The sequence below is a fragment of the Vulpes vulpes genome, chromosome 14 (genome assembly GCF_048418805.1).
Source record: "Vulpes vulpes isolate BD-2025 chromosome 14, VulVul3, whole genome shotgun sequence".
NCBI classification, from domain to species: domain Eukaryota; kingdom Metazoa; phylum Chordata; class Mammalia; order Carnivora; family Canidae; genus Vulpes; species Vulpes vulpes.
This window is the reverse complement of record NC_132793.1, coordinates 86,381,149-86,395,198: the sequence shown is the minus strand read 5'-3', so window position 1 is coordinate 86,395,198 and position 14,050 is coordinate 86,381,149. Positions and strand designations below refer to the sequence as shown.

General features: G+C 47.2%; 1 protein-coding gene across 3 annotated transcripts in view; it reads right to left on the bottom strand.

The window, feature by feature from the left end:
• Positions 1-14,050, bottom strand: part of APBA2 (amyloid beta precursor protein binding family A member 2) — a 246,621-nt gene that overhangs the window by 113,365 nt on the left and 119,206 nt on the right. For 2 of the 3 annotated variants that reach the window (XM_072737071.1, XM_072737067.1), the window contains one exon: positions 2,681-2,734. The exons of the other annotated variant lie outside the window; for it this stretch is intronic. The gene's annotated coding sequence lies outside the window, so the exon portion shown is untranslated. Of the gene's footprint in view, positions 1-2,680; positions 2,735-14,050 lie in introns of those variants that run through there. 3 annotated transcript variants of the gene reach the window in all.

The window sequence follows — 14,050 nt, the reverse complement described above, 5'->3', positions numbered from 1 at the left end:
GCATATTCACCAAGTTATTCTACGAGGAGATGTAAGGCACAGACTCTGCGTATTAGTATTCTGATGTTACAGTATGGTTCATTTGCAGTAGAAAAAAATAAATAAACCCGGGTCCCTTTTCTCTGCAGCTCTCCTCACAGCGATTCATTCTAGCATAATTGACATTTAAAAATATCCATCTCATTGCCACTTTTCTCTCATGGAAGAAATATACTTTTCTGCAGGAAAGCTGTAGAGAATTGTGATGAGTATATTCACTTAAATGGCAGTCCCATTACACCACAGATGGGTGAGTGAGATCAGAGAGAGAGCGAGACGACTTGTCTATTGCAGCTGATTTTGATACTATTAGAGTATTTCAGGATACATAAAGATCCCACTAGGTCTTTTTTGAGCTCAGAAGAAAAAAATTCCTTATCCCTTGGAGGCACAAACAGAATTGCTCTGAGGCTCCATCAGAAAGCAATGACAACCCCAATTTCATTTAGATAATGAAGAAGCCAATTGCACAGAGGACAGTTTCCACAGGATGAACACACTGTACTGGCTGTTTGACCTGGGACTCCCAGAAGAATGGAATTTCACTGCAGTCTGTGAGACCCCTTCCCCATAAGAACATCTCTTTACAAGCTATCCTTGCTGCCAGTTATAAACAAAATCTCCTCCTTCCCAGAATCCCCCAAAACGCTTCAACACTGTCACAGCTGACAGTAGCTGACACACCTCCTACATCTGAGGCTGACAAATGTTTAGACAAATGCGTCTAAAATCAAACAGGATGGAAAAAGCCTCGTTGAGAGCACAGAAGTAAATTGGTAAACTTTAAAGACCAACAACTGAGGAAAAGTTCAGAAATATGCTCATTTATTCTTCTGCCCCAACACATTAAGTCACACAGCTCCTCTGACGTTTCACTCTCTGATTCCTTTGGATAGGGGCTGATTATTCTTAAATATCTTATGAATGGGGACCCCTGGGTGGCTCAGTGGTTGAGCGTCTGCTTTGGCTCAGGGTGTGATCCTGGGGTCCTGGGATCAAGTTCTGCATCGGGCTCCCTACATGGAGCCTGCTTCTCCCTCTGCCTATGTCTCTGCCTCTCTCTGTGTCTCTCATGAATAAATAAAATCTTAAAAAAGATATCTTACGAATGTGCTACCCTCCCTACTCCCAAAAGCCACCACAGAATCCATCCAGGACATCCGTGACCAGAACACCCCCTAGTACGATGGGAGGCGAGTTCCTGCCTGTGTAGAGCACAGGGCTCTTGAGTGACTACCATACAACAGAGGCTGGATTAGAAACTGAAATAAATGCAGCTGCCTTAATTTACAAAAAAAAAAAAAAAAAAAAAAAAAAACTAGACAGAAACTAGCTCTTTCAGTAGCTCTAAACAGCAGTCCCCAATGTCCTTCTACAACGCCAGAGGCCAAACAGTGGTCTGAGACCCAGGTCTTGATGCTCTGCAGTATCCCAACCCTGCTCCTGCTGGTCTTCATTTCTATCCTCAGAATTGGCAAAGATCTTCCCCACTGGGAAACTCCAAATTTTCCCTCTCCTTCAGAAGTCCCCAAGCCACTATACCTCCCTATAAATGACACCTGGGACTGCTAACCACTGGCATTGCCCAATCCCAACCCTGCGATGCTCCCTCCCATGGATGCATGAGAACCCATGGAATCCATCTGAAGCTCAGACCTGCTCTGGCATCAAGACAAAAAGCTCATTCGTGGGTGGGCTTCCTCACCTCCAACAACAGTCTGCCTTCTACCCCGCTCTCCAAACATACCCATCTCCTACACCAGCTCCCCCACAACCAAGCCACTGGGGCTCTCTGGCCTAGGAAAAAGAGCACCTACATATTTTTAGCCAGAATACATCTCCTGCAAGTGTCCCCCTGGACCAGGCGCTCAGGTGGCCCCTGGTCTACAAACACTTGGGCAAATCTGATACTATAGGTCCTACTAGGCAAGTGCAAGCCAAGAGCCGACCATGAGTCAGTGGGATTGGACTACAACCCAGCTTCACCCACACGGCAACACAACACAGGGCCTTCCTCATCCCTGAGAAGCTTAGGAGGGCTCTTTCTGATTAAAGCTAGATTCTTCCTCCCAGTGTCCTAGATGTGTACTCCCATGGAATGGTGGTACACATCTAGTTAGACTAGCAACACTGCCCAAACTTGATAGTGAAAGGCTGTACGTGGTGTTTATTGTTAGTGATATCTATCCATTTTTGATATAGATAGGAATCGAGGTAGGAGTTACAGAAATAAAAAAATAATAAAATTTTTTTTTAAAAAAAGGAGTTACAGAAATAAGTCACTGAATCTGGTGAGGACTATGGTTTTCAGAAATACCAGTCTAGTGAGGAGGGGATGGGGAGGAAGGTGTGTTGCTGTTGTCTTGGGGGTGGCTGGGAGAGGCATCCATCCCAGGCAGCAATTAATGCCCCGCAGAGAGCCCAGTGCTCACGGGCTCCTTAGCTGCATCCAGCCCTACCCTCAGACTCCCTGTGTGCAGACTAGCGCTGAGTTACACATCCACAGCCTCCCAGGAAATAAAGAACTGTGACAAATGCCCAGTTCCACTTGAAATGTAGCATCTCTTGAGTAAAACAATTCCATTTCACACCTGTCAGAAGCAAAACCTCACTCCACGCAAGGTGACCTCGTATTTCTTACCAAAAACAAGTGGTTTGGTAATGTTCCCCAAAACCTCCTGATGATGAAATCTTTCTGGAATAAAACAGAAGGAAATAGAGGAAATTACTTGGGTTTCAGAAAAGACATGGGTGTTCATATAGAGCCCCTTCAAGAAGTATAGACATTGTAATGAGTGAGAGGTTTTGAATTACCTATAAAAGTGAACTGATTATAATTCTAATAAGATGATCACAGATTACCAGAAACAAATAATCTAAATGTTTCTTTAGCCATTCCTCACATAATTATTGCCCTTAAGGACATCAAGTTGGGCCAATAAAGCAATGGCTTGTGTATCACTCTGGGAGGAGAGACTATCCGCATTTTAATGAAGCTCCTCAAAGCACTCATGAATATGTATATCCCCACAACAAAGCCTGACCCCACTAGTGTGCAGAACCGGTATTCTGGGACACTTTCAGAGGGAGGTAGGTGTGCCTGTGGAGGTTGGAGGGGGGCAGTGAAGAGAGATTAAAGCAACAGAAAGAAAAGCAGGGCATGGCTTCTTTCCTCTGCTCAAGTCCATAGCCCACCCTTCCTCTTGGGCAAGGAGGTTTCTTAAAGAGAACAGAAAAGAGGCCATCAGGTTTCACACTCCTCTTGGATAGTGAGAGATTTGCAAAGCTTTGAAAGCAGAAGTCTGAGAGGTTCAATGTTCCTGGGGCTCAAGGAGAGGCCCTGGTTTGGATCAGGAACTCAAGGTGGGGGGCAGAAGATGGCCAGAGAAATAGAAACCTGGAATGGTAAAGAGGAGAGGGATTTCTTGGTCATAAACATCACATCCAAATTCTTTTTGTTTTCCCCAATATAAAACTGTATGTTAACTATATTAGAATTAAAACTCTTTTTTAAAAAAAATATTTTTTTAATTTTATTTATTTATTCTTGGGAGACAGAGAGAGAGAGAGAGAGAGAGAGAGAGGAACAGACACAGGCAGAGGGAAAAGCAGGCTCCATGCAGGGAACCTGATGTGGGACTCGATCCCAGGTCTCCAGGATTGCACCCTGGGCTAAGGGCGGTACTAAACCACTGAGCCACCCGGACTGCCCCAATTAAATTTTTAATAATCTTTATTTTTTATTTTTTTATTCATTTATGATAGTCACATGGAGAGAGAGAGAGAGGCAGAGACACAGGCAGAGGGAGGAGCAGGCTCCACTCACCGGGAGCCCGACGCGGGACTCGATCCCGGGTCTCCAGGATCGCGCCCTGGGCCAAAGGCAGGCGCTAAACCGCTGTGCCACCCAGGGATCCCCCGAATTAAATTTTTTTAAAAAATTCCTCTTCTCCCTCTGATTTGGCTAAAGACAGGGCATTATAAAGGAAAGTCTTTGTTCCTTTCAAAACCACACCAATGGCAGCCTCCTCCGTGGGGCCTCATCTGCTGGCAACAGAAGTTCTAAGAGCATTTCATGAATAAGTATGCTGGTAGGATAGTTCACCTCCAGTCTGGTTCTGGGGTCAGAAGTCACTAGGGATGACATCATTCTTGGGGGGGGGGGAGGGAGGTAATAGGGTCTTGCTATTGGCACAGGCAGACAATGGATTCTACTTTCTCACAAAGGTCTAAAACCTGGACCCTGTGTTGACTTTTTTTTTTTTAATGAAACCTGACAGCCACTCTCATTTCCCCAGACAGACATTTTTAGCAGTGGATTTTAATCAGGGAATTTGGGGGAGGCCCCTGCCACTCCAAACTGCCCCATAGATGCCTCTGGTCCAGATATTTTTTAAAAAATGGGTTAGTTATCCCTTAGAAGGCTGAAGATGCTTCCATTCTGACCAAGCCGTGTATATATCTGTAATCTGCTTGCTCTGCTCAGGGGGAACTTAACATCCACAGAGTTGCTCAATTTTTTCCAAAGGTCTGGTCCTTCTATTGCCTTTCAAAACCCTTTACATCATCAACCTCAGTTTCAGCACATGTAAAGCATGGACAGTAAGATCGATCTCAAAGATGGCTGGCAAGGTGAATGCAACAAAGCACCCAAAACACTGCCTGGAAACACATTAGCATCAAACAGATTTCCTTCTTTACCCCCAAACCTCACCATCCCAGGACCTCCAAAAAGAAGTGATGCCAGGGTCAGTGCACATACTAAATGCCATGTCCAGAGGCAAGAGCACTTCACTGGAGGTCATTAGACAGGGCCTCAATTCCTCACTCTGTTACAAGTTGGCTCTTTGAACTCAAGCAGTTCACCAAGAAAGACCTCTCTCCTCTCCCAGAATCCCCTACTCTAGCTCTGGGCCATTTTGACCAAGAGGGCTACAGGGAAGAGCCCAGAAGCCCTAGTCTACCAGCAGAGGCTAGAATTCTCCGCACATGTCTGCCATGTCTCACATCCCCTCTCAGGTCCACAGCAACCCACAATGCCCAGAGCCATGGTGGGCCTATGGAAATGACCATGTGCCCATGGATCCAGCCTCTCCCACTTCCTCTCAGCCCAGAAGCACCCTGGGGAAACTCAGAGCTAGTCTGCAGGCTCACCTGGGCTTCCCTGCCCTGGAGATGAAGCCTGTCCTATTGCTCTACCTGAAGGCAGGAGCCACAGCTCTCCCTCTGCCTGCCCTTAGTCTGCAAGTCTCAAAAGGACAAGAGTCTCATTCATCTGTCGCCTGAGCAGCCCCCGCCTGTGCCACAGAGATTCCCAACAGAGGCACAGAATTGTCAGGCTGCCTTGGAAAAATGGCAGAGCTCTGCACCTTACATAACGCTTTTCCATAGGAGGAAACAGGCCCACATCTTAACTCAATTTAGAATCAGGTTTTTAAGTGTCTATTTATAGGCATCACACAAGTATCCCTTGTGGATGGCAGAGGAATTGGGGCTCTGAGCTCTGGTCCCCAACTCTTCATTAGCATTCTTTTCATGTTTGTCTTCTCTAAATTCCCCAGCAACATTTTAATTCAACAGCAAGGTCACCTATAACTTGGACCGAGCATTACTTCCCATCTCCTCCAAAGAAAAATATGAATTTTCTTGTCCCCACTCTCTTGGGGCCCCTGGCTTGCATTGGCTAAAGTGGGGTTGTGTTATCTTCAATGAACTGTGTCTCTAGACAGACAGTTCACCTTTAAAAAAAACCAACAAAGTCATGAGTGCAGAGACCCAGGAAGGCCCTGGAGGGGAGGGGGTGTCAGCTGGTCCCTGCTGGCTCTGAGTCCCCAGACCTGGCTAGACACAATCAGGGAGGGCCTTTTCCCATTCCAGCAGCTGGAATGAACACAGAGTCACCTACACCTGCCATGGCTTTTCTTCTCAGCCATGTATGGTCTGGCTGTTCCTACTTCTGCCAAACACATGTCCCAGCCTCTTTCTACCCTCTCTGGAAGCACCAAGGGCCAGGTCACTTCCCCTTGGTCTTCCTGGCCATTTGTGATTAGACAGAAATCTGAGAGCCTGCTCTCCTCCTGGCAACATACAATCATTTTTGGAATAATCTCCCAATCCTTACCAAGCCCCAGGCTGGAAATGAAGCACACAGGCCTTCCCATAAGATTTAAAACACTTCACTTGTCCAATTGTTGGCCTATCCGCAAGTTATTTGGGAGAGGGGAGGGTAGCTTATCTTGTATTCCTGCTTCCCAGGGGAGGCGTGACATACAAAGCCATAGGAGCCTGGAAGATTCCACAAAGCCTCCTTCTGTCTGCATGCTGACGACTGGATTCTCTGTGGTCTGGAGACCCTCGCTCTTGGAACTAGTCCAGAAGGAAAGGCAGGCCCTCGCCTGGGGTACTGAATCCACAGCAGAATTCAAACACAGAGAATACTTCCAATAAACAGCCCTCCAGCTGCCTGACTTCAAGTACCACGAGATTATTACAACCAACAGTATCTTATGACTACTGTTGCTGAGGCAGTTGGTATTTGGTGTCAGGATTAATTAACTCTCTCACAGGATGCCCACTGCAACTGCCATTGTAGGTTCTCTATTATTCGACATGCACATTTCTGGCAATCAATTGGAGCTCTGATCAAACACAGCCTTTGAAATGCCGCGTTTCCAGACACTTGGGAGGTAAACATAAATCCTAACCGTGGCTTCAAGCAGACGGTTCATAAATGTGCTGATTTCCTTTGATATTAGGTCCGGGGAGGCGATGGGAGGCCCCAAATCCACAAGCCACCCTCAGGGCCCAGCTGCAGCCCACATGGTTGGGGAGGGGGTTCCCGAGATGGGAAGCCTCAAACCTCAATGGGCCCAGCTAGAGCCGCTCAAGCAAGCTTCCACCCAAAGCAAGAGATCCAAGCCAGCCCTGAAACAGACAGTGCTGTGCTGGGGCCAGTGAGTGTCACAACCAAACTTTATAGGCATCTTCTTGGCAAAGTTAAGGCACCACTCACAGTTTGATGAAATCCCTACTCAGATGCTGTCCTGGGAGAATGCCCAGCACAGAGGCAGGAAGTCTGCCTGGGGACCAGGAGGCTGATCTTACAGCCTTACAAAGTGGCTGGGGATGTGCACCATGGAAGCACATTTCCTGGAACCAAATGGGCAACCCTGTGCTTTATAGAGGCAGGGCTCTGGGCACAAGGGTTTGGGGCCAACTGGTACGTTATCGTTGGATTGTAGAGCAGGTACAAGAATGTGATAAGCAATAATAACCCAGATTCAGTGAAATCCTTTATTATGGAAGACTCTGGTCACACTGAGCAGAGGCCCTGGGACAGGGCTGGGAAGGGTCTGCACAGAGCACTGTGGCCAGAATGATGGGGGAAAGGTCAGGGTGTGTCGAAGGCAGGGACATCAGCTGCACACTATGGCCAGCATGGATGTGGTTCTTTCTAGTACCAGCCTGCTGGCTGTAGCCAGCACCAAAAGCCAGGTGTCCATGGGACTCTCAGCACCCCTGCATGGTGGAGAGCTTAGAATAGGAGTTCACACGCACGTGGCCTTAGTGGGCCAGCTCAGGTGATCACAGGGCTCATCTGCACTGGACTGTCTCCAGAGGGGAATAGGCAACTGGCAGAGGTCAGCATCTGGCTGAGAAACTGTTGCATGAGGAGGCCTCCTGGGATCTAGCATTACAGCTCCGCCAAGCTGCCCCCGGGGGATGCACATAGCCCACAGGTATGCCTGGAAGGACAGAATATTGTGAGGATGTGGATGCTCCTCCGGTTTACTGTGGGTCTAAGGCAGGGGGTCTGCTGCTTCCTGATGGGAAGGACTCACCAGAACAGTGCTCAGTTGGGCACAGCAAGATCACTCCAAGGGAAAGTTAAAATGTCCCTAAGGAACCATTTCAAGTATTGGCCACAGATGATTCTAGTGGGGAAACAGGGGCTGGGCTCAGAGAGGAGCTCTAGGTCTTCAGAACCAGATGAACAGAAATGATGCAGCCCAGGTTATAGTGGGCTGGGGGCTGGGGGAGTAGTGATGGTAGAGTTGGGGAATGTTCCAGCTTGAGTGGACACCAATGGGCTGTTTTACAGAAGTAAAAATCTTAAAATTCTAAATAACTCAGTCCCCTAGCTAGCTGCAAGGTAAAGTCTTCAGATGCTAATAACTTTACTTATAAAAACTAGAATGCATTATTTGTCTCCTCTGGGCAGGAAGCTGCATCTGTAGAATAAGGAGCTCAAACCATAAGACTCTCATTTGAGCAAATGTTTGGGAGCAAAATGGATTTAAAAATCATCTTCAAAGGCCACAAAGTTTCAAAAACAATTGTTTTGTTGGAGAAGGGGGACTTCTAAAAAACACTATTAAAAATACTACATTTATTAGGAGTAACACACAAGTCACTACCAATGAAATGGTCAAAACTCTCCATTCTTAGAAGCAAGCTTATCTTTTTAAGTCTCAAGGTGACTGGTCACGGGGGATGTGTCACATTCTGCCACCAGATTCCTTGGTTGCGAAAGATCTTTCTTTCCTCCCTGCACCAGATTCCAACGCAGAGACTCTTTATCCGTGATTAGTTTCCCAAACAGGGACTGTTCTTTCAAGGTGATTGTTTCCTCTCCATGGAGCCTGTGAGGCCACCCAGGTGGCAGAATGGGGGGAAAGACACAGGTCATTTTGATCCAGTTCAAAATCTAAAAATTGGCTCTAAACCCAAACTGGCTCTAATGTCCAATATCCAATGTTTTCTGTGTCTGCTTTTATGTAAACTCATCTGAGACTCTACCAAATAAATCTGAGAGCTCCTTACAGCATGTTGAGCTGACTTATTAATGTTGAGATTGAAACTAAAGGTGTCCTCAATAAATCTGTCCTTGAGCGGCCAGTGATGCTCTGTGGACATAAACACTGCTCCCAGGGCTCTTCTTAGCAGAGGTGTTTACACTGTAATACCTGACATATTTCTCTGATGATTCTCAGTATGAAATCAGGCTTGTGTTTGGAGTTCTCACCTGGCTCTGGGGACAGAGAGGACAGTGCAACCCTGAGGTATGAAGATCAGAACACGGTGCCAGGACTGTCTACTTTGCAGCCAGAAGTGGTGTCTTAAGAGGCGAGGGTGAAGGGCAAAAGGAGGGCTGGCAGGGCGGGCTCAGGCAGGTCTGAGTGGACCCTAGGGATGGAGGGGAATGTTCAGAGGTGCCTTCCAAGCCTGCATCTGCCAGGCTTACCTCATTATTATTCTCTCCCATGCAAATGAGGCTTGTATTTTTGCCTCGAGGAATCTGATGCCTTCCAATCCCATCCCCTTCCCCCTACCACCATGGGTCCCCTGGAGGTAGGCTGGGATTTTGTGTTCTCTTCAGGTAGCTCAGCGATGCTGAAGGGAGGGTCATCCAGCAGGCTGAGAGCCAGGGCCAGGCAGTGCCTGCCAACCTTATCAAATGAGGACACGGTGCTCAAGAAAGCTCTGGGCGAAGTGATGATGCATGGACACGGTCTGATATGACCATGCATGGCACATCGGCTTCTCTGGCCCATGTCACACTTACTGCAACAGGCACCGATGTGCACCTCTGAATCCTTAGAGCACTACCATAGGTAGCAAGGTTGTTGTCACCCCTGTTTTACAGATGAGTAAACTGAGGCACACAAAAGTTAGTAAGGGCATGCCTAAAGCCACACAAGAAGTTCTGGAGCTGAGGGGCACCTAGGTGGCTCAGTCCATTAAGCATCTACCTTCGGCTCAGGGCACTATCCCCAGATCCTGGGTTCAAGACCTGGGTTGGCTCCCTGCTCAGCAGGGAGTCTGTTTCTCCCTCTCCCTTTGCCCCTGCTTGCTCCCACTCATGTTCACCCTCTCTCTCTTTTCTCTCTCTAAAAAATAAATAAAATCTTTAAAAAAAATTCTAGAGCTGGGACTTAATCCTGGCAGTGTGGCCCAAAAATCCATGCTCTGAGCTCCTGTTTTGTTGGTAGGAAGAAATGAGAAAAAGATGTTTATAATATATAAAATCAAATGAAGGATTAAATGATCAATAAGAAAATTCAAAGAAGCCAAAGGTATGAACCAGTAATTCACAGAATAATCAATACATGAAATAAATATACATAAATACATGACAATAAATATATGAAAAGATATTCAACCTCACTGGCAGGCAGAGAAATGCAAATAAAGACTTCTCTGTAGAGACCACTTTTGCCCATCAGACTAACAAAACTTAAAAACATCTGATGATACCAAGTGGTATCTGGGAAAAAGGGAAGGGGAAACCTACATGCTGTTGGTGGAAACATTCATTAGTAGACCCACGTGGGAAAATGACTTCTGGAAAATGTGAAGATTCATACATTTATCCCGCAGCAATTCCAATTGCTAAGTATTCTAAACAAAATCTAGCTCATGGTCACATAGAGACATACATGAGTATTCAAAACAGCCTTGTTTGTAGCAGTAAGTAACTGGAAACCATCTAAAAACATCCACCAATGAAGAACACTGTATTACATTCCTACAAATGAAATGCCACATAGCGGAAAGGTATAAAGGACAGCTGCACGTTTTCACATGGATGAAACTTGCAGTTACAATGTGAGTTAAAGAAAAGGCAAGCTACAGGAATAAAAACCATATCATTAGATATCATTTGCACAAGGCTTAAAGACATACAGAAATCCTAGGCCTAGGTATAATGACTAATGTAGTAAATTAAAACATACTCCAAACTCTAATAGTAGTTACCTCTGTGTGAGAAACAAGGAGACACAGTCAGGGAGGGGCTCCAGTTATACTGGTTAATTATGATAGTTTAAAACATGTCCACTAATTCTTGGGTTTTTTTCTTTTTTTTTAAGATTTGTTTGTTTGTTTGTTTGACAGAGAGTGACAGCCACAGAGCACAAGCAGTGGGGAATGGCAGAGGGGGGAGCAGGCTTCCCACTAGGGGGCACAACTTGGGGCTTAAACACAGGACCCCAGGATCATGACCTGAGCCGAAGGCAGATGCTTAACCAACCCAAGAGCCACCCAAGAGCCCCGTGTCTACTAATACTTTTCCACTCCCTTCAAAAGGTGGAGCCTAATTCCCCTCTCCTTCAATGTGGGCTGGGTTTAGTAACTTGGGTCTGTCTAGTGAACAGAATAAGGGAGAGGTGACAACATGTGGCTAAGGAGACTAGGTCAGAAAAGTCACTGCAGTGTTCTCAAGACTCTTGGATCACCTCATTCTGCAGTAAACTGCCTGCCATGTTGTAAGGATGCTCACGCAGGGCTGTGGAGAAGCCCCATGCAGAAGAACTCAGGCTCTCACCAAGAGCCACAGCAAGTAATCTCAGAAGTGAGTCCTCTAGCCCCAGTCAAGCCTTCAGATTATTATGGCCCTTGCCCACATCTTGACCCTGAGACAGAGCCATCAGCCGGGCTGCTCCCAGATTCTGAGCCATAGACTCTGTGTGTGAGGTAATGTTTACTGTTTTATGCCACTGAGTTTGGGTATAATTAGTTACATGGAAGTAGATAACTGCTACAGTAATATTCTCTACTTTAAGTGTGTTGTGGGTACACAGGTATTTACCACATAATTCTTTTTATGTGTGTCAAATATTTTATAATAAATATGTCAGGCACCTGGGTGGTTCAGTCGCTTAAGCATCTGTCTTCACCTGAGGTCATGATCCCGGGGTCCTGGGATCTCACCCTGTGTCAAGCTCCCTGCTCAGTGTGGAGCCTGCTTCTCCTTCTCCCTCTGCCCTTCCCCCGCCCCCTCTTGTGATCTCTCTCTCTCAAATAAATTAATAAAAATCTTTAAAATAAATGTCAAATATTTTTGTATGTCAAATATCTTATAATAAAAATTTAATCCAGGGCAGCCAGGGTGGGTCAGCAGTTTAGTGCCGCCTTCAGCCCAGAGTGTGATCCTGGAGACCAGGGATTGAGTCCCACGTCAAGTTCCCTGCATGGACCCTGCTTCTCCCTCTGCCTGTGTCTCTGCCTCTCTCTGTGTGTCTCTCATGAATAAATAAAATATTTTTAAAAATAAATAAATAAAAATAAAAATCTAATCCAAAAGACTTGAGTTAGGGCAACATGAATTAACAGAAAGAGTGGATAGTAAAAGACAGGGAAGCATGAGAGACAGGCGCTTCATCATTCCAGGTGATCAGGGAATGGTTTCTCCCAGAAAAGCCCCCATCTAAGCTGGAAAGTCATGGGAAGTTGCAGGCAGGGGAGGAGGAGGCAGAATGATTTGCTTCATTAACATATTAAAATAGGGAGTCTTTCTAGGCTAAGAGAGTGTGTGTCTGAGCCTGGGAGGTAGGCCAGCAGGGACAGGGGGATGTCTGGCAGTGGCTGGGGTGGCCCACCCTCAGCTGCTCCTCCAAGGTCTTGAGGCCATCAGAGAAGGGCAGCGTTGCCCAGAAGCCAGGATCTGGGCACCATCACATGTCTCTCTCTGCGTATGTCTCCTTCTCTCCTTCTGATTCCAGAAAAAACAAACATACATTTCTTAGAAGCAGTTGAGCAGGAGTCAACCAATCCAGTAAAAGCAGTCAGAACCAGTTCAATCTGGCAGACCCAGTGTATATTAATCTCAAAGAACCACCATAACTTCCAGACCACTTATCTGAAATCCTCCCTAAGCGCCTAAATCCACTATCTCATAATTGGTGCTGTGTTGTGCAATCTACTCATTCAAAGAACTGTGTCCAAAACCCATTTTAATTGAAACAACCACTTTTCTCCCTAGGAAGTGGCAGCTGAAGCAACAGTAATGCTTAATATACTCCATGTTTGCTTTCCTTTTAAAAAGCAAACGAACAACACTGTGGAGGTAACAGAAGAGTCCAAGCCATGCTCTCAGCGCTGTCTTTTTGAAGCTGACTTGTTGGGAAAGGGCCACTGAGAGTTCAGACCTGTCTGTGCTTGCTCTCCTTCCTCACCATCTGTAGCTGGCCCTGGGGGACAAAGGGAAGGAGAAGACGTGGGGAGAGCCAGGAGGAGTGAGGGGAAACAGGGCAGCGTTGGAGTCCCAGGGGAGAGCATCAGAGGTGGCCCCAGAGAGGCAAGTCGCCCCCATGCCTGGGACACTCAGCTGTCTCCTTGCAGAGCAGGCACAGATTGGACAGGCCAGGCTCAGCCTCCCAGCCAGTGGAGGCCCAGCTCAGACATAAACCCCCACATTGTGATGCCTCTGAGCTTCCCTGCCACCGCGATCCCCAGGCCTGAGGCCCTAGCAGCCCCACTACCAAGGCGTCAGAGCAGCCCGGCAGCCCAAGCTGTGTTGCACCCCTAAGAGGTGGCAAGAGGCAGGACAATGGCCAGGCTTCTGAGTCCCAGGCCCAACATCAGTGCCCACCTCTGCTTCTGAGCTGTGACTGCAGCATGTTCCTCCCACCCCTTGGAGCCTCGGGATTCCACGTCAGAAACAGAGAAGGCCTCACAGGATCCTGAAGCTCCCTCGGTCCCTCCTTGGCCTTCAGAACAATAGTCAGCCCTCCTTGGGAGGAAAGCAAGACAGGTCAATCAGGGGGCCTGGCGGTTAGTGCTGGCATAGGACTCAGGAGCTCTATGATCACAAGTCTCAGTAGCCTCCACTGTGAAATGGGGATAATCCGAGTCTCCTAAAAACTGACTTCACAGGATTGTCATGCAGCTCACATGAGGTACCAGCAGGTACTTGGTGAAAAATACATGCTGCCTCTTATTACAAAGCCACCCAATTCCTGTGGCCCTGGAGCCAGACCACTCTCTCTCCCATCCATTCCCCATGCCCCAGCACCCCAAGAAGGAAGGCATCAGGTACTTGTTTACTGCCCACAGTAAGTCTCTCAGAAGGAGGACCCCATACCCAAGTCAGCATTCACAGCACCCAGCACAGCATCTGGCACCTAGGAAAGGTCCCACGACCTGATTCCAGAACACCCCCCAATGCTGCCTCTGCAGCCCTCAGTAGACATTCTCTTCAAGCTACCAGCACACCTCACACCAGAGCTTG